Consider the following 21,230-nt stretch of genomic DNA (forward strand, 5'->3'; position numbering starts at 1 on the left):
ATTTGAGACTGCACACATCAGCTCTACCGCCAGTTGTTACTACAGTGGCAACAACAAGCATTCCCATCAAATGTGTTTGGTATTCAATAGTTTGGGAAACAATGAAGTAAACAACAACAACAACAACAACAACAACAGTGATGTGATGACTTTTGATACACAAAGCCCTGAGTTGTGAGCAACAATGTAAAAAGCGACCAGATGAGCCTGTCATTGGACATGCAGCTTTTAAACACAAGACAGTGTGGAGTCGAACATCAGCCGGACCATGGGGGCCGAGCGAGGAGGGTTCACATCAGTATATTCTCCCCAGTGGCGCAGGAATTCCTACCCACGCCCCTGCTCCAAAAGCTCTTGTTGCTCATGCTGCTCGAACACGTCTTCCGCTGAGGCAAACTACATAAATATGAAATGTAGACATAGTTGTCAGTCAAATATTTGATCTCATGTGACTCTGAACAGGAAGTGAAGTGCTGCCCCCCAGTACTGAGTGTCCTTGTTAATTACCACGAGTTAATGAAGTTTCCTTTCAGGACAAATTCTATTGTGGCCCATGTCTCATGTCTGGGACAGAAAAGTACAAAAAAGAAAAACTTTTGGCAGAAGTAACAGACAGTGGCCGAAGTTGGGATGCAACTTCCACAATGCAAAATGTCTAAACATAACATACGTGTATTTCTGCTGGGACCTGTAATTATTCACTGAGGTAACTAGGTTTACATTAGAATAGACCATTGAATAGACTCTGGTCAATCAGGTGCTTCACATGAGGGTTAAAATGTTGTGTGTATATTCTGTATGATATATGAAGGTCAGAATAACTTTGCATGAACAATATAGAATTACCAAAGAGCCATTGGTATGGCTCAGCTATATTCCTTAAAACCAATTAAAAAGTTAAATTAAAAAAGGTTTAGTCTACTTGATCCATTTCTTTTTAGAAGTCTAGATTCCACATTTAAGCCACTGTCAAACTGCTGAAAAGGCCGCGGGAACACAGACTTTGACTGTAATTTATTCTCCACCAATCTTCTCTTATATAGTGGCACCACAATAAACGAGACACGCGCCCCCGTTATATATAGGGCTCACTCACTCTTAAATCTGTGCGCGTGCAGTGCGCGAGCGGCACGAGCCCCATCTGCTCCTCTTCGAACCAATTTGAGGCTGTCACCCGCGCGCGCGCGCGCTTTTGTCTCGCGCATGGAGGGACGCCACGAGAGAGAGAGACTGACGTCACAATAGGGACACGACGGGATAGGAGGATATAATATAAATGATCGAAGAGATAGAAACCAAACATCTCCATAGAAAAAAACATCAATGTGTTTCAACTCAGTGGCGAGTTTATTATTTTTGTATCTTTTTAAAAAAAAAAAGCATAGTTATGCCCAGTATTCACAGTATAGTGTTTCTGTTTTGGTTAGTTTTTTCCCACCATGTGTAATTTCCACTTTATTATCAATTTAACTCTTATGGCTACTCTAACATAATAAAATGATTATTATTTTAAAATCATGACCAGTTCATTCCCTGTGTTCGACGCGCAACTTCCTCCTCGTGAAAGGCGTTTCTGACATGTTATCAAGAGCCAGAGCATATTTAAACCACGTGAAGCAGGGGAAGGAAAAAAAATATGGGGGGGCTTATTGGAATACAATAGCGCTATTAGCCCCTTTGGAATACATTTCACTCACATTCTTTTTCTTTCCATAATGCATTAGCCGGTCGCCCTACTGAGAAATTAATCATGCGTTAAAAAAAAAAAAAAAAAGAATAAAAAAAAAAAGAATTGCCTGCGTGACCTCGGAGGGTCAACGCGGGGAAGGAGGAGGAGGAGGAGGAGGAGGAGGGAGTGCTCCTCCAAACATAACAAATTAAGAGCTACAACACTAAGTGAGCTGGAGACATTTAACATCAAATCTGTCAATAAATGAAACGTGGCCCCGAGTGAGTGATTAGCATATACTGACATGCATCACCCCCCTGTCTCTCTCTCCCCCACTGCAGCGCAGCACTGGACCCAAGTCTGCCATCACCACGTAGCACCAACTCTAGAATCATTGTCTAAATATGAAGTTATAAAGGTTTAAGGGGTGGGGGGGGGGGGGGGGGGGGGAGACAAAAGGGGCATTTGTGTAATTGTACTTCAGTTTCTCTGGGAATATATGAAATAAAAATCCTATAACACAAATGGGATATTTAAGCATGCGCCATCATATTGCAGCCCACCAGTGTTCATATTTGTGGATTTAATGGCAGATGTAGGCTACAATATGTCGCCCTGCACCCCCCCCCCCCCCGGTTTTTTAATCCTTACTTAATGCTGCACGTCTTTTCACCGAGCCACGTGAAGATTTACTGGGCACTACAATTAACACACGCGTCTTAAATACACTGTGTTTAATAACGACGATTATTTCATGTGAGGAGGGGGGGGGGGGGGGGCATTTATTGGATGAGGACAAGGGACTTGCAAGGGTCGCGCACGCGTGCGCGTTCTGCTGCGCGTCACCGGGGTCATGAATCTGTCCCCGTGTGTCTTATAGCGGTGTGTATAATGAAAGTCACAACACATTATTGCATCTTATTCACATTATCATTATTATTATTCAAAGCAACGATCTGTATGAAATCAAAACTTTTTTGTTCATTTTTCTTCTTATTTATTTCATTTCGGTGACTGCTGCCAGCAGACACAACATGTGAAATGTTAACATAGCACCAGGACATATAGAGTCATCTGTTCTAATTTAGTTCTTTTTTTTCTTCTTCTTTTGATGTCATGTTTCTATTTTCCCTGCAGTGCACCATGCTGATGTCCTCGGTGTGTTGGATGGGAGAGCGAGCCTGGGGCGCTTGTACCAATTAGCTCCGCGGACCGACCACTAAACATCCCCATATTTCACCAAAGATCTGGAACATTAGTCAGAGTGAATTATTAAGAAATGATCCTTTCACGAAATATGATGCAATGTTCAGAGAACCTGAGTGTTTTCCCCCAAGCCCCCCTTTAACAAAAAAAAAAGAAAGAATCAGCCATAGATGATTTGAATCGTTTATAATTAAATGCTTAGGCCCCAAAGGATTTTATCTATTTATTTGTGTTTTTTCCCCTTTATTATTATTATTATTCAAGAAAAAAAGTAATGAGTATTTTCCTCAGGTCTCTGCATCATAATTAATTTGACCATAATGTAATGAAGGCAACCCATAGCAAGGTTAAAGATTAGAGTATGTTTTGTTTTTTTAATCCATCTAATGACTTTAAAAACCCAGACAGCAGATCTGATTTATTTTGTGTGTGTGTGTGTGTGTACTGCAATGTCTCCTCTCCATATTGGGATTTGCATAATGACGCACAAGATAAAATACATAATTAATAAATAAGTAAAAAGATGTTGTGACATAATGATAAAACTGAGTTTTAGAGTTCCTTGATTTAAATTGAGAAAATAGACAAAAAGTCTGTCTCTGAAGATGAAATAGTTTGTTGAAACACACTCTTACAAGTAATATTATTAATATTCATATGCAGACATTTAAATCCCCTTGTTAACAAATGTATCATGTGGCATTTAATGAGAGAAAGATGAAGAGTAACCTGTTTTTATAATGAATAAATATCCATTTAACATATGACAAAAATCAATGAGTTTATTATAGATACCTTTGAGGAACCTCTAAAGTGGTGGTCAATAGTGAGTTTACAGTGACCTTACATGAGATTATGTTTTAATTTCTCCATGGTCAACTTCAATTTCACTGTGACCTTTGGCTCTTTGCAGCATTAACTCCTCGATCACCGTGGCAGCACTTCGTGAGCAGTTTTTTTTCTTCTTTTTTTAAAGGACCGAATAAGGATGCAGTGAAACTGAGACCTGCTGGGAGATGCAACTTTACTTACTGAATGATCCGGGTTTGTAATTAAAGGGTTGCTTGACTTTTAATGACCCCCGCCCGAACACAAGCAAAGTTGTGCAAGTTAATATCATAAGTGGAATGAGTAATGAGACGTTAACAGTGAACACTGAGCCAGAGCCAATTGGTCTCCGGTGCAGACAGACTGCTGGGCGCTACAGTGCTCTTTAAAGGCAGGCAGAAAGCCTACAGGGTCAGAGGGGGCAGGGTACAGTGTGTGTGTGTGTGTGTGTGTGTTGGGGGGGGGGGGGGGGGTCAGGAGAGATGCACACAGAGTGTTTAGGACACAGTCCATTTATAGAGTTGTTGTCTCCTGAATGCAAGAAAGTAAATCAAAGATGCATCCCTGCGTTGCTTACGGAACTTTTTTCCGTTTGTCTCACAGCAACCAAAGTTTGGGGTTAAAGTTTGTTTTTACTCTAAATAACAGTCTTCAATGTTAATTGACATGGGGAAACCATTCCAGTGAGTATTGTGGTGGCTTTAATTTGCTGTGTTTTGACAAGTCTTTCTTGTTTCTATGTTCAAGCGCTTATGGCAAAGCTCTGTTATCAATCTAATCCTGAAAATCTATTAAGCACCCCTAATGCTATATGCGACTCTCGACAGTAATGCATGCAATGTATAAAATACAATTTGAGGTTAATGGGCTAAGACGTTACAACACCACCGACGTGGTTCTTTAAACGCTTTATCTTCTAAATATAGCTCAGATGTGTCCCATTTTATAGATGTGACATTAAAAAAAAGGAGTTTATCAGTTTTACATTTCAATCATTTATCTGATGTTGTTAAGCAGAGCTACATGAGAAGCGAAAGGGGCTCAGCTTTTTCCTCCGAAGAACACACTGGTTCCCACCCCAGAATCTTGTGGTTGTGGCAAGCTCAATCTAATAAACAACTTTGGTAAAATTTACTGTACCGCTCATATTTACAAAAATCGTCTCTGTCGTTTCAACCCTTGAATGTCTAATTATCTTCCACAGCATTATAGGACACTAAACATATAACTTTATTCTCTGGATCAGGTTTGCAAAGGAGAGCGAGAGGTATCTTATGCAAGCGACAGACTGTATTAGACTATTATCGCTCGTCCAGGAGAATCATTCAGCTCTCCGCGGGGTGTCAAAGCGACACATCTCGGCGGGGAGAAGATAACTAACCGAGATGATCTCACAGTATCGCGGCTTAATTTTCTTTACTGGGGAAATATTCGACGGTAATGTAACTTAAATAGGCCATTGTGGAGCAAACTGCATCGTTTTATATGGGACATAAAATCATGGAAACTCACCAAAAAGGAAGATTGGCACTTAGGCCCGCACAATGCGTTAAAATGGATTCTGAATGAATTACCACAAATGTCGTCCCATAAGGCCTGTGCTCAGTGGTTCCTCGTGGTGTGCATGTGTGAGAGCTTGTTTTTTTGTTGTTTTTTTTCCAAAGAAACCTCAGTTCCTCATTGTTATTAACCTTGTACTCATCGTAGAAGAGCTTTTGTGGGAAGATTTTTCCTGTTTAAAGCACTCGGAACATAATAAATATTCTGGTGGGTTTGGAGAAAAACAAACCTCATCAGCAAAGTCAGAGACAATAGTTTTCTTGGGAACATGTTCGTACGCACAGGTCATGTTACTAATCCAAGATAGATAGCCTGATGTTGTTCACTTTCACTCAGGTACCATAACAGACACGCAGGTACAGAGTTTTCCAAAAGCACAAAGTAAAACGTGAGCAAAAGGAAGAATAAATGATAAACAAAACTAATTTTACTTTCACAGAGTTTAATTCCTGCACACGATTAAGCGCATGAAAGTAATTATCTTTTCTTGTTTGTGTGTGCGTGGGTTCGTGTACACTTGTTCACTATACAACAACTGACAGGTAAGGGTCGAGTGTGTTGCTCAACTCATCAGCGGGACACATTCCGGCTGCTGCTGCTGTGAAGAGCCGCAGTATGTGGCAACCCATCGTGACCGTGACAGCAGTTCGCAAAACCACTGGATGAATAGTTTTGCAAACTGCTGCTTTGAGGCATCGAGTTAAGCATTTTGACCGGCGCCATCTTGTTTTTTTTTCTAACCAGACGTACTGTAGGAGCGGTCGGTGCATCTGACTGAGGGCTGGTACACTGCTCGCCCACCTACACCTTCAACCATGCTCCGATTGGACGGTACTAGCTGTCAATCAAGCTGTATCCACGCTCCAATGCATCAGGTGCTTTATCGTATACCTAGAGTAACCTATATCTTACTCTAAATGAGACCTCAATTTACAAAATGAACATCATGCTTTATTGAAGAAGACTCAGAACTAGCGATCAAGTCCATAAACTCATCATACTTCTGTTTTCAACCTGTGGAGTCGCCCTCTGCTGGGGATTCAAGAAAATACAGGTTTCAGGCACCTCCGCATTGGCGTCATTTTCCCGACTCGGTGACCACGTCCATTTCTATAAACATTCTATATCTCCACCCCATCGAACACCTGAAATTTCCGGCAGACAGGTCAACGCTCAGACAAGTTATATTGTTTGGCCACATAGTTTATATATGCATGTACGTTTACATGCAGAAATACGATGCATCTACGTGTCTCGTCTTTCCACTTCGTTCATGTTCCTGACTCGCCCGTCCATCTCGAGTAAACAAGAGCTATGTTAATGTGGACTTTAAGGGCTCTATTAGTGCTGCAGACAGGAAGTGGACAAACCAGGGCTTTTTCTATTCGTCTATTATTAATGAGGACTGGAGGTTAATCTACCGCTTAATCACCAGGCAACATAGAGAGTGATTGGGGGGGGGGGGGGGGTTGAATGAAAAGAGCGAGTTGATTTTCTTCAGGAATCAAACAGAGGAAGTGACAGAAAGAGAGAGGAGAAGTGGAAGACATCAGTGTTGATGACCTCATCAGCTATGATATCAATCAACAACTGCCAAGGTGTAAAAAACTAAATAGTTAAAACATGAGATCATCCCATTAGTGCACTGTGGACTAAACGTCTAACCTCAGTTTAAACTGTCTGGGGAGCATACTGTAACTGTCTTGTTAACAGTGGAAACTCTTGGTAATGCACCTTTAATTTTCCAGTCAAAGTGTGTTGGTTCTTCTAATCTCATCTTTCTATACACAAATATTTATTTATTTCATAAACCAAATCAGGTTTTGCATGCGTGTTTTCTATATGCAATCCTTCTTTAAAGTGGTGCATTCAAGACGCCGACTCTGAGGAGGTTTTTCACCCCAAAATTGCCCAAAACTGATCTATTTTGGATTCACAATCTTTTCAACAACCCTAAAAATGAAAAAAATATAGAAAACAATTTTGATCAATGTGGAAATTAATCCATTTTTAATTGGAGGCCTGTGCACACTGTGGCCATCAGCAACAATTTCTCACCAAAACGCACTTTTCCCCCTGAATATGTCAGGAAATGTATGCTTGAGTCCCAGCACGTGTGTGTGTACCTGGTGTTTATGTGGTCACACCGTGTCACATCAGCGTGGCCCCCCTCACCACAGACAGGCTTGTAATTGTGTAATCCTGTGATTCGGCTTGTAATCCCCTCAAACATACAGTCCAGTATCAGAGATCTCTTCCAGATTATACGTGTGTGGTGTTCATCTCTCTTTGTTGTTTATATGATGCGGGGGGGAAAAACAGACAGAAAAAAAAATTACTGACACAATTGAATAGCTACTGGGTGGACGCCAGGTCGAGATAAAACAAACAGTAATTTTTCATTTATTTAATTATGACGCTGCAAAATTGAGATGACTACAAACAGGTTAAATGCACTGCAGTAATTTTTTTAAATATGAAATAAAATTCAGCTCGCCTTTTTGACAAATACAAAATAAGCATCTGTGTCAGTATGAAAGAAACAAACAACTCAAAGGAATCACTCCGTGCTTGATCCCTGTCATTGTGGGATGTGAAAATAGAAATAAATGTGAATTTGATAACAAACACAACTAAGAACAGTTCTGTGGTAAGAACTATCTCACATGTTTCATTTGCAATTAATGCTCAAACAAAACAAAAAAACTGGCACTTTTAATTTTCAATTATTGGATTTTTAATTATTTGATATTTGTGTTAAATGCAGTTCTGCTCAAGGGCTTCGCCATTATAGATAGAGGCTGAGGTTTAAAGAGGGGCCACCAGGCAAAATGGTAAACAACAGAATTAAATGGTAATAATTATTGTTCTGGTAAAAATAATTATTGTTCAGCTGCCTATCTGCTCTGGTGTTTAAATAACAATGAATATTAGCTGTCTTTTTTTTATGTAAGACAACTGTGTGCTTGTGTGTGTGTGTGTGTGTGTGTGTGTGAGGATGAGGTGGCTTAAGCTGAATCACATATGCAATAGGCGCACACAAAAGGCGCACACAATAACATATACACACACGCAGCAGGAGATTAAAACACAGCAGGTTGTGCAGATAAATATTATATATTCTGCATGTTACTACATGCTATTTCGTCAACTATATTATTACGTCTACAACCAAAGGAATGCTACTCAAACTCAGAAATTAAGTTTTTGATTACTTTTAGTTACTCTCTGAATAATTTGTAATATTTTTATGGTGGATAAGTATTATTACACATTGGAAAAACATGACCAAGTTCATGGGATTTATTTCAAGTTTCATATGGACGATATTTTTGACAGTTTAGAAGAACTGACACTAATGATTTATACATTTACAATTCTCTCAACCACGTTTTTCCACTGGAGTAATTTTCCAGATTTACGTGTAATGGCTTTTCACAAACAAAACCTTTAGCTCCGTCTTCCCAACAGCAGTCTATGATGCATTTATGGCCGGATCTTACATCTGTATTGTTTTTGATGTGCTAATCCCCCACGTTAAAACTCAACATCAAAACAGCTTTTCATCCTTATTATTGTTATTGTTATTAGTCTGCATGATCTCACACTGAATTACTGCTGATCCACTGGCGCGTAAATACCCTTCTACAACAGTGTGTGAACTGAAGGATTAACAGCGGGGCTGAAAAAGACACTGAGCTGACGGCGCTAATGATCAGACAGAAACGTGAGCCTCTGTTGTTTTTGACGACATCCGAGCAAGCTCGAGTCACATGCGCGATTTTATATACACACAAACAACGTATGCTTGCTGACGTGAGCGCACACACCAACATACTGTCGCTTTTGACACTACAAGATGTTTTTTCATGTCGGTTTTGGTCGGATTAGTTTTACCGCAAAATCGCTATAATCTATTTTTCACAACCTAATGACAGATGTTATGAGTAAAAGAGAGAATGAGGAAAAAAACATCTTTAATACTAAGCACATTGCAAATGTACTGTGGGTCGTTCATACACAGGGCATTATTCTTATATAATTACTATAATTATTTTTGAGTTTGATTACATTTGAGAGTAATAATTAGGGCGGCTGTATATATATCTTATACCTTCACTCATAATGTATTTTGTTGTGAACTTGTATTGCTGCACATTGTGTAGTGCTTTTGGTTACTTAAAGTCACAATTTTGATGCAATGCCAAACAGTAAAAGTATTGGAAATAATTTTATAGTTCCTACATCTATGGTTGCCTACCTGTTGACAGGTGGGCAACCACAGTATCTACATACTGACACTATGGGACCTAATGTCAAGTCAGTTTTACTCATGCAACCCATAAATCACAAACTAGTCTCAGAGACTGTTATCTGTACCTCATAAAAAAAACATGTCTTTTATTTGTATGAATATTTAGCCATGCTAACATCACTGCTGTATGAATAGCAGGGAAAAAAGTCTATGCATGTTGCAGAGTATTAGAACACTGTAAAAAATGTATTTTAACTTTTGTCAAAGTAAGCCAAAGTCAAACTGAAAAACTTGACCAAGACATTTTTGCAGCTTATTTTCTTTCACAATGACGAAACTGCGTTTAAACTGTACTTTCCTGAACAAGTAGTCAATCCTATCCTGTCTAAAATTGTCTGAAAGTTGGTGAATCTTGTCAAAGGTCAGTCAGATTGAACTAGAGAAAAGATTTGCAACTGGAATTTGAAAGCATCAGTGCAGTTATGGCCTCTAAAATTTAAACCATTCACACCACCAGATACTTTCTTCATAAATAACATATCAGTGGATTGTCAGAAAGACCTGGATATGTCTGTGCAACACACAGCAAAGCAACATGTCCACTTTAGTTCCCGCTGCCCTGAGGTGGCCCTGCTGCCCTGCATCCGACTACTGAAACACTCTTCCTTTACCAGCTTTGACTCTAAAACGTGGATTAAAAACCATAGCTGAGAGCATAAATATGTTTGTGTCTTTGGTTTTTATGAAATCCCCACAGCATATTACACTTACAGGGACCGTGTGCGCTAAGTAAGAATCACTAAGTGTAAAATTGACAGATGGGGCTATTTGGGTTTCCTTAAGTGCTCTGGGACACTCACACAGTTTGGGTGGGTCTCTTGTCATCAGTGGCACTTTGGTTAATGATGACAGCGGCACTCAGTTGTGATTTACTTATTTTAAAAGAGAGAGTTATCCTCCCAACTCCACCCAACTCAGTCGCCCTTGTTTCCTCTCTCGGATGAAAATTAAGAACAACATGTTGACTTCTAAAATCTAAACATTAAAAACATATGCGGTCCATTAGCACAGTCCCCAGATGTTGCGGCGGTAATCCCGGGCCCTTCTGCCATTCTGATTGGCCCAGAACTTTAATCATGAGATAGTTAATGCAGAGAAGTGGAAACAATGAAAGTGTTCTGTGTGGCGGGAGCAGGCGGTGACACACGCAAGCATGCGTTTTCAAAACAGATTAACATGAAAAAAGGGCACAGGGTGACAGGATATGCTATGTGGCCAAAAGTCTTTGGACTAGTATGTACTTTTGGTCTTCGGGTGTCAATGCTGATTGATAGCAGGCCCTGCAGTTTCAGTTCAGTTTGAAAATACCATTGCTTCTGGTGCTTGTGCTGTCTATAATACATATATTTTTGGAATATGAAAATCTCTGATATTGGTATATATGGCAGAACTCCCATTAAACCCTGTGTCAACAAAAATCCTTATTTGGCCAGTGGGAGGGTAACTTTTGTTGCTGCTACTTAAAGTTTCAGTTGATACTCTGAACCTTGTGGTGTTCCTCAGGGTTTCGCCCTGGGTACACTTCTGTTCGCCTTGCACATGCATCCCCTTGGGTGGAAAATAGGTAATCTATATAACGTAGGTACCTCCTATATTATATAGAAGATGTACAATACATAACTGTATTAACTAAATAATTTTGTATAGGTCATAACACAAGTTCTTCCTTCAGCCGCAGCCCCCCTGCACCATAAAAGTGATAGAAAGTCTTAGTTATCTTCGCCACTATAGACAGGTTGCTTTGAAAGGAGGTGTTCACATACTTTTGGACATTTCGTGTACGTACTGTACAAACTGTATGCACCAAGTTCAGGAGGGAAATGCAAGGTCGCATGCTGCAAAAGAATCTCAAGGCGATTTAAAATGGTTCCTCTTTCAAACACATTTTAAGTTGATCCTCTGAGTGTCTGATCTCTAAATGAACATTACAGATTTAAATCTCTCTCACTCTCCCAGATCCCATCCTGCTGCTGGTAAACCTCCGAGTTGTATTTTAAACCCAGAGGCCACAAACAAGATATTTAGCGAGAGAGCAGATCTTTAAATATCCTGTCTGTTGCTGCCATTTGACATTGTTGACATTGTCCAACAGATTTCAAGCTGCAAATGGATTTCAGATTTTCCTCTTTTTAAATTAATTATCGCTGTTTCTAACAGTTTTACCAAACAAGTGTCACACGTGAATCAGCGAAAAGGCAGAAAGACAGCTAAAGTTATGACACCGTACCGTGGAAGCTAAACAAATGTAGTGCTCTTGTACTGTATATTTACTGTAGGTTTGCCCCTTAATGTTTATTTGAGTCAATTCGTTTTTTTTCTTCCACTTCCCCCTTTTTTTGTATTGTTGATATTTCTTTCGTCAATTCAGCCGACGCATATATACGTCCTTGGGATATATCACCTGGTGTGAGTTGAATAGAAACTTCACCACTGTGATTTAAAAACAAATTGGAGGTTTAGGGAGAACATTAGTACAATATCTTAGCAGCACTGATCATAAAAAATAAGGATAACCATGTGTACCTGTTGCCTGGAAACCAGACTGAAATGTTAATTGGTGTGGAGATGTCAGGCTAGTGTAAACTGAACTAAGGAAAAGAGGTAATCCCATCACACTTAGTGTGTAACGCAGGCTCCGAGTCTGTGGATCCTACATTCCACAGATGTGGGATTAGTTACAAATGGCTGCCGTCTCTCCAGCTGACGCACGTCTGAGTTTTTTTTAAGCCCCTGGGATGTACATGAACATAAAGTTCATCCTCGGCCAAAAGCCAAACACGTTCCAGAAATAGCTGGGCTTAATCTCACATTTGTACATATACATCATGCGCATACTGTATGTGTTTTGTTGACTGATGTTTAATATCATTATCACACATCTTTTGAAATCAGGACTCTAGTTAATGTGTTGTTTCCTGGATTGTTCACAGCATTAATCTAAAACCATAGTAATTAAATGACAAAGATTTCATTCCTGATTGTTTCTCAGTTGATTTATATACCCTGAGAGTGAAATATTGCCTCGTTAGTTAATATGTGTGTGCTCCCTTCCATGCCATGCCCCCAATTACGAATACCAGTTTATAAACACACACACACACACCCATGCTTGTTGGTGCACATGTACACACAATGCGCAAAGACATCGTGACCTAATCAAATTCTATTATAGGAGAAAATAAATGTGGCATCATATTGGTTTACAACTAGGGTTGACATAATTAGCTGATAAGATGATCAATAGAAACATAAATCCTCAACAATTTTGATACAATAAATGTCATCTATCAGTGGTCTCACACAAACTTAAGTGGACAACTTGTGGCTCCAAACATTCATTCGTAAACCTTAAACTTCTCAACACTTAAAACCCAAGTTTACTTCAAGTCTAGATCCAAAACGTTGAATCACAAGTATTAAAAATGTTCAAGTTAAGAGGTTTTAAACAGGTCAGCAGAGGTATCTTATAAAGACACATGACATTTCATAGTAATACCGTTCATATAGGTCAAATAGGCATCGAGTCACTTAGCTGCTCCGCTGGGTAATCTGTGATCGCTACATATTTACCAAGAATATGAAATCCCTCTCGTTCCGTCTCTTTACATTAAGACTATCTGGTATTTACAGTAGCTTTAACTTGGAGCCCGACATCTGCATATGAAAGTAATTCAGAGCTATAACAGGATCAAGAGGTTCGGCCAGCAGCGGATTTCCATGACGAGGGGTCACAGTTAAGGTTAAGCATTTTTCTTGACCTCATGAAATGTAAATAATGTCAGTGTAAGAGTTTTGTTGTACTATATATCTATCATTCATGAACATACGCAAAGGTACACAAATGCATTCATTAACACGTGTCAAAAGCTAAGGATATAAAGTTAACTCTCCAAATGTAAGTAGAAAAAAATGGGGATTATTGTCCCAGATGTTTCCATTATGTTCTTATTGTTATATGACATAGGTTCTCATGGATTAGGATTAAAAACATATGCAGCTCATGTTCTGACATCCAACATCTGCAGATTTCCATACATTTGCTAAAGACAAACAATGTATTGATATGTCTAGTTTAAAATGTATTAATTAATTGTTCACTTTGATGCTCAAAGTAGTATTGTAGTTCAAACGCCACAAACGTTCGATCTCAAACATATAAATAAGGGTCTTAGTTTGTTGTGCCAATGCTTTGAGTTTTGTATTTCAGCACCATGGACAGAGACATTTGGCTGGATGTCTCCAACTTCAGTAACTACTGGCCAGAGACATCTCAAAACTAAATACTAGTAGGTTATCATTACAGCGGCTCACAGGGTGAGGCTAAAGTTACTTAATTTGAATGTTTGGCCAAAATGTTCCAAGAGAGAGGATAAAGCAGGAGGTGGTATACTGAGCAGTCTTGGATTATAGATTCAGAGAGGATGGAGGTGATGGCAGTACGAGGCCCGTGACCCAGTTTACATCTCTCGCAAAGGGAATAAAGCTGGAGTTAGAATTGGTTTGTTTTTGTCTTGGATTTTTCTGGTCTTGGGGAATTTTACCGATTCATGTGGCTCCGTTATGCAAACTCTTAAAAAGCCACTTATTTACACCCACTTTTAAGAAACCCTACAGAAAAATCCAGCCCTTTTTTGTTCCTACCAATGCTCCATGAGGGATGGTCTCGAGTCTGTCACTCCTTCCATCTGTGTCACTGGGCGTTCCTCCTGAACCCTTGGAGAAGATTGACGTATAACATCACTTTCTCCTCCTCCCCTTGTCCGTCCTTCCTCTGTTGTCACGTCACGCGGCGCGTCCTGCGGGATCCGGGAAATGATTAAGGAAGACAGTTTCAAATACCTTTCAAGTCTCTCCCTGATGGCACCGCAAGTAGGTGGGCATGGAGAAGGTGGGAGCTGGCAGGAGAAGCACGCCAATCAGCCTGTAAGAGACGGTGAATATTTTGAGTATACGTGAGTACATTACTTTGTGTGTACAATGTGCAAGTGGACTGCTGGCGGGAGAAACGACTGCTGGTATTTTGTGGTTAAGTGGGTATAGATGTACAGGTTTGTTTGCAAGGTATATATGTATGTGGATATGTGTGTGTGTGTGTGTGAAGGTAAGAACAAAACACAACAAAGGCCTAAAGTGAAACAGACAAAAGAAAGCGGGAACACATTTTTGTCCTTTTGAGCTTCCATAGCAAAATACACATTTCATTTGAACTTGTTACCTACTTCACCAAGTGAAGTGACATACATACAGGGTCCCTCGTTGTGACATGCTGCTCGTTGTGTCATGCCGAAGTGTGTGCACGACTGAATATATATTGTGTGTGTGTATATATATATTATATATGTGTGTGTGTGTGTGTGTGTGTGTGCGCGCATCGGTCTTTGTGAGGGAGAGATAATGAGATCTTGCTCAGCTGAGGCCTGGTCTTGATCCCCAGAAGCCCTGGACTCATTTCAGTGAGAAACCTCTGAACGGAGTGAACACGAAGCTGAACACCTCTGGCAGAAAACACAACCATGGTCTCAAGTACAGCAATCCAAGCAGACGATAAGCCTCCGTTATGCACCATAAGCCTACAGATGGCCGGTCTTTGTTCTATTTTTTGGGGAGGATAGTTCTGAGACGTTTTTCTGTAGGGTTTCTCTTTGTGTCAACTGGGGAAACTCCACTTTTTCATCTCGGCTTGAACCGCAGAAACTAAGAAGGGCTCTTGATCCTCTTTTTCATCAGCAGCCCAAGTACTAGTCGGGGGGGGGGGGGGGCATCTATATTATAGATGAACCACATTTATAAGATGAAGACCCTTGTCATTGTTTCTACGTCAATCATTTTGATACTGCGCCACTTGCAAGGCTGTCACTGCATATTTTAAAAGTACTGGTTATGGTAAATAGATTATGGGTTGCTATGAGATGTCCGGAGCCACCGAGTCGTTCTGAGTCACAGCAGTTCTCTAAACTGCAGCAGGCGGACATAATAGTGTAACTACAGTTAATGGGACAGTCGTGACTTATAACAGCTACTGCAGTTAGCATTTTGCATACGTCTTCATCTATCTAATGAATTCTATTTCATATAATCAGCCAGCCCCCCCTTGCAGTGACTCAGTAAGGTAACCAAAGTTCACATAAGCCCTTTTCCACATTAACGTTACACAACATCTGATGCAGGCCCTGTGGTACAAGCAGTAACATAAAGGCCACTTTGTTGTCGCTCCCCGTGTAGTTATTATTATATTATTATTTACAGTGCACAGTTTAACCCTCACTGGTATTGTTAACTGTGTTTGCCGCGGTGACTTCACACAGCTGTGAAGTCTTATATTACTTTTCCCCCCCTTCTTTCATCATTGCTTTCTTCCACTCTTCCCTCCTCCCTCCCCTCTCCATCCCTGTCAGCTAGCTCCACCACTGTGCGTTAGCCGAGGCTATCACTGTTCCCTTTTCTTTTTTGGCATTGTTCAAACTAAATGGAAACAAGGTAATTAGCTTGTTACAATTAAAGCGAGACGAGCGGATGAATTGTAATCACCCGCAATGGAGTTCCCGCTTTCTCCCCTGCAGCCTCCAACAGGCCAGCTGAGCTATCCTCATTTGCATAATTAAAATATACAAATGATAATGGATTTTGTAGTCAATGTCCAGAGGCTGCAGAGGCAGGGATGAGAAGAAAATATGAAATCACAATAACAACCGCGCTTAGCTTCGCCTAGAGGGGAGGGGACGGGATGGAGGAAAGGAAGGAGGTGTGGTGAAAAGAATCTGGTTCCACTGGAGGAGAGGAGAAAGGAGGATGTGAAGATAATGGAGGCTAAGCGAGAGGAAAGAGAAAAGACGGCCTGAACACCAGGTAGGGCAGAATAAAGGTGGACCAATTACATTTGCAAATAGCACACGTCTGGCCCTGGCCTGCGTTGCCCTCCCTCTAGGGGAGTCTTTCGCCTGATTACATGAAATTGGGATAGAATTAAACATCTACGACTTGTCCTAAGACAAACCAAAATGAAATTAGAACCCGACTTCTTTTTTACCTCGGAGCGCCACAGAGCCGCACGGCAGGGAGGGAAGGAGGGATGGAGGGACTTTTGCAATTAGGTGAGGGACAATGTCAGTGAAATTAGGCCTTAGAGCTGAGTTCTTTCTCCTCCTGCTCCCCCCCCCCTCTCCTGAATTTCTCTATAGTTTTTGCTCTTTTTTTGCTGTGAAAGTTTGGAGGCGAAACAGCTGTGATCTCTTGGTGCTGATGTGGTAATAGGCTTCAGACACACACACACACAACTACGCCAAAATACATTTCCACACACACACACACACACACACACACACACACTTGAGTCTTGGTGATTTGGCCTGTGTGGCAGCTCAGAGCTCAAAGAGTGTGGCATTAAAGTGGTGTGTGTGCGCATGTGTGTGTGTGTGTGTGTGTGTGTGTGTGTGCTGTGGGCACTGGGCACGGCCCCAAAACGCGAACCGAACGGCTCTCAAGTCCCTAAACAAACAAAATCTTTTGTCTCCGCAGCAAAAGGTTTGAGGGCAGTAGCAGTTCTCATGTAGTGAGGGGCCTCTTTAAAAACAAGTGTTACTTCCCTCATCCAAACAAAACAAAAAACTGAGTATGAAATGTTTGCTCAGGGGTCGACTGTGATCCTCACTGCCTCTCTAAGAATTTCCTTCTACACTCCACTTGATTTATGTAGTGCCCTAACTTAATCTGCCTGGTATTGATATAAGATAAATTGTAAAAAACGATTTACTAAATAAAACGTTTATCCAAGAAAACAAATAATTTGAAAGAGCTTTGTTGTAATTATGATATAAAGATAACTTATATTAGATTATATATAATTCAATCTGATCATATCTTCTCGTTCTTCTCTTACCAGCAACATCATCAAAAGAATAGGTTGTTGGTCAGTAAACACAACTCAAACGAAAGTTTCCTGATCGAAACAAGCGCTACACTAAAATATTATTTTGCTTTTATGTTTGTATGTCGATGATGGCATACAGTAGCCTATATCTAGGCATCAGCTCTTAAATGGTCTCCAGTCCAATCCCTAAGATCTGGCTCTGACACTGCCAAATGTTCCTCTATGTTCACCACTCACTTGTGTACAGTGTGTTTAGATGGCTGGGTCAACAAAAAAGGTTGTGCTTGAACATGGGACACGTCATAAAAATGTGTTGTACAGTGTTTTGTAATGGTTTTTTCGAAAGCACAGGCAGATTATGTCATCCCTCGGATCACAAAATGCTTCCACGATGGAGTTTACATGTTTTCCCTGTGTCAGCTGGGATTGGCTCCCACATCCCTCGAAGGATAAGCGGTATAGCTAACGGATTGGATGTTTTAATTCGGAGGACCTGTCGTGCAATATCTGAGTGTAGTAGACACTCTGACGTTAGTGGCTATAATTACAATGATTAAAACAACCCAGCGTTCGCTCTCGGTGGGAAACCGGTGGCAAACAGTGGGTTCCCTTAACGACTCGTGCACATCCCGAAGACGTCCTGCAGCGCCGTAATGATGCCACACCGCTTCTACCTGCCAGTCGCACCACCATCGTCAGAGCATAAACTTCGGTGGCTTCAAGTATTTCAATAAAATTAGAAATACCGTAATTGTTCTACGAGGTGATTTGTATCAAATTTGTCTCTTTATGTATGTTTTCTCCTCTTTCCCTTCTTATTCCACTTTTTCCCTCCATGATGACTCTAAAGCTTCTTTTTTCACTTCCTCTATTCCGTCGTTTGATGCTATTCCTCTGAAAAGGCCTCACAAACACACACACGCTCTACTCTCTCCATCTTTCTTCTTGTCTTTTCTCTGCAGCCTTTGCTTTGTACCCATATTCCCTTTTGGTTTTTTTCCATTTGAGCTCATCTAAACAAATGCACCCTTTACCGTTTGCACTTTATTCTTTTGTCGAGTGCACCTTCCTCCATCTTTATGTGCACGTGTTTGTACATAACTCTGTGTGCGTCGGCCCCCGCCTCTCTTTTTCTTCCGCCTGTGTGTGTGTGTGTGTGTGCGTGCGTGCGTGAATGAAAGAAAGCAATAACAGTGGCAGAGCTGTAAGTAAATAATGAGGAGTAATCAAAGTTAATGGAACCCAATGGGAGCCACAGCGTCTGTGTGTGGCAATAATCTCATTTAGAGAGAGGCAGATTTAGTGGATAATTGGGGCCTAAGTACTCACTGATTCCCCTGCTAACTAACTAACTAACGGAGCTGCCGATGCTCGTTTTGTTTGCAATCACGCCGACACAGATGGAGCACAAACAAAAGAGGAGTCGTTCGATGCGTTCCCTCGTCTTGGCTGCAGTCTTCGTCTCCTGCTTTTCTTTCCACTTTCACTCACGTTATATTTTCCTGCACCTTTCATTTCCTCATGTCGTATGATTCTTCCTCTACACCTCTTTTCTTGTTGCTGTTTTGGTCTCATTTCCTACCCTACCCTCCTCTCCTTTCATCTTATCCTCTTTCTTTACCTCACCTCTCAATTTCTCATTTCCTCTTGCCTTCCGTCTTGTTTCCTTCTCCCACTTTCCTTTCGTCTCCTCTAATTTACCTTGTTCCCTCTCCTGTTATTTTTTCCTCTCCTCTCCACATCCCCTTTCCTTTCCTTCTCTTCATCTGGTCTCCTTTCCATCCCTTCCCTTCATCACTCTTTTCCTTTCCTCTTTTACCCTATTTCTTTTTCAACTCCTCCTTTCCCTTATCTCCCCTGCATTGGTTTTCCTTTGACCTGCTTCCTCTCTTCTTTACATATCACTTTTCCTTTGCATCTCATTCCCCTCTTCCCTTTCTTCTCCCTTGCTTTCCTCGTTTCCCCTCCTTCCTATATTTTCCCTATTGCCCTTAATCTTCTCTCATCTTGTCCTTCATTCTCTCCTCTATGCTCCCGTATTCTTGACTTTCATCTCATATCGTCTCCTCATCCTCTCTCTTTGTGTGTGTGCGTGTCTGTGACATAAAGAGGGACATGTGCATGTATGTATATGTGTGTGTGTGATGGAGTTAATGGAGGATGTTGTCAGTTGCACAGTGGGGTTCCACTCGCTTTTGGGAAAGACCAGCATGCTTTGCTCCATGTGTGTGTGTGTGCATGCTTTTATGTGCAGCAGCCCCTGACTCAGGTGTCCAGATGTCGTTATGAAATATCAATGTGTGTTTTCCTTGTTCTGTCTTTAACCTGCAATTTGATACGAGTCAAATCTTACCCAGCAAGCTCTCTCCTTATCCCCAAACTGATTTCACTCCTCGCCATTCTTTCATCTTCTCTCCACCTCTCCAATTATACATCCTCCTCTTCTCTTTTTCCTCGAGATTCCTTCCACTTTACTCCATCCTCCTTCTTATTCATTTTTTTTATTGAGTCTCAGATGAACAGTATCAAGTAAGCATCTAAATACAAAAGGAAATGAACAAGAGAAATAATTAACAAACAGATAAAACACAAGCCACCTGATTTCCCCTCTGTCTCTTTCGTTTGTTTTCACATTTTCATAATCTTATTTGTTTTTACCTCTTTTCCATCACTTTTCATCCTTATCTATCTGCACATTGAAGTATGTTTGATCAATCCGCATACTGCATCATAAAGGGCAACAGAGGCTAGTGGCTCAACCTGCTACATTATCAGACCCTCCTGTATGTAAGAGCCTAACTCCTGGTCCCGGCGGCAATTAAATGTGCAACTGTGGCAGCGTTTGCGCCTTGCGTTCGCTCTAATCTACAGAGAGTCATTACTCTAACAGTTTTTTTTTGTCTTGTCTCTGTTTGACTGCACGGCAGAACTCCATCATTCCAGGTTGTTAAACACTCATCAAGCAGAGTAATATTTCTGGGGGTGCAAAATAAAAGCCTTGCAGGTCAGGTCACATATTTAAAAGAAAAGCCTTCCAGCTACATTTAATATTTCTAAGTATGGTTATGCCGCGGTGATTATAAGTATATGGTGGCGGCTACTGATGCGTATAGGCATGGATAGTATTTGTGAATATTTGTGGTTGTGTGTGTGTGTGTGTGTGTGTTCGGGAGGGGAACAGCTTAAAGCAGCACAGCAGGTTAAAGCCACACTGTAAAAGATGTATTTAATCAGAAGATATTCGACTCAGGTTATTTTTACTTACCATCGCTTGGTATTAAAAAGCACAGTTACAGGAGGTAGCTTATTGGAGGGGACCTCGAAGGGGGCCATTTAATCAAGGAGTAGGCGCACACACGCGCGCGCGCGCACACACACACACACACACACACACACACACACACACACACACACACACACACACACACACACACACACACACACACACACACACACACACACACACACACACACACACACACACACACACACACACACACACACACACACACACACACACACACACACCTCTCTAGACTTCTCTTGTATTCTAAGTACATACAAACATACATCATACAAACCTACATCACATTGTAAATTACACTTTAAGATCATTATAATCTGATGTGCAAATATGTACACTTCTTAAAATAGAAAAGCCCAATCAGTTCCCCCCCACACACACACACACATGTACACACACACACACACACACACACACACACACACACACACACACACACACACACACACACACACACACACACACACACAAAGGCTTTTAC

General features: G+C 40.9%; 1 protein-coding gene across 2 annotated transcripts in view; it reads right to left on the minus strand.

Moving 5' to 3' along the window:
* The window catches only part of skor2 (SKI family transcriptional corepressor 2), a 92,474-nt gene that overhangs the window by 11,796 nt on the left and 59,448 nt on the right, over positions 1-21,230 (minus strand). For both annotated transcript variants that reach the window (XM_047329656.1, XM_047329653.1), the window contains exon 3: positions 14,220-14,499. The gene's annotated coding sequence lies outside the window, so the exon portion shown is untranslated. The remainder of the gene's footprint in view (positions 1-14,219; positions 14,500-21,230) is intronic.

This window comes from Scophthalmus maximus, chromosome 20, assembly GCF_022379125.1.
Source record: "Scophthalmus maximus strain ysfricsl-2021 chromosome 20, ASM2237912v1, whole genome shotgun sequence".
Taxonomy (NCBI): Eukaryota; Metazoa; Chordata; class Actinopteri; order Pleuronectiformes; family Scophthalmidae; genus Scophthalmus; species Scophthalmus maximus.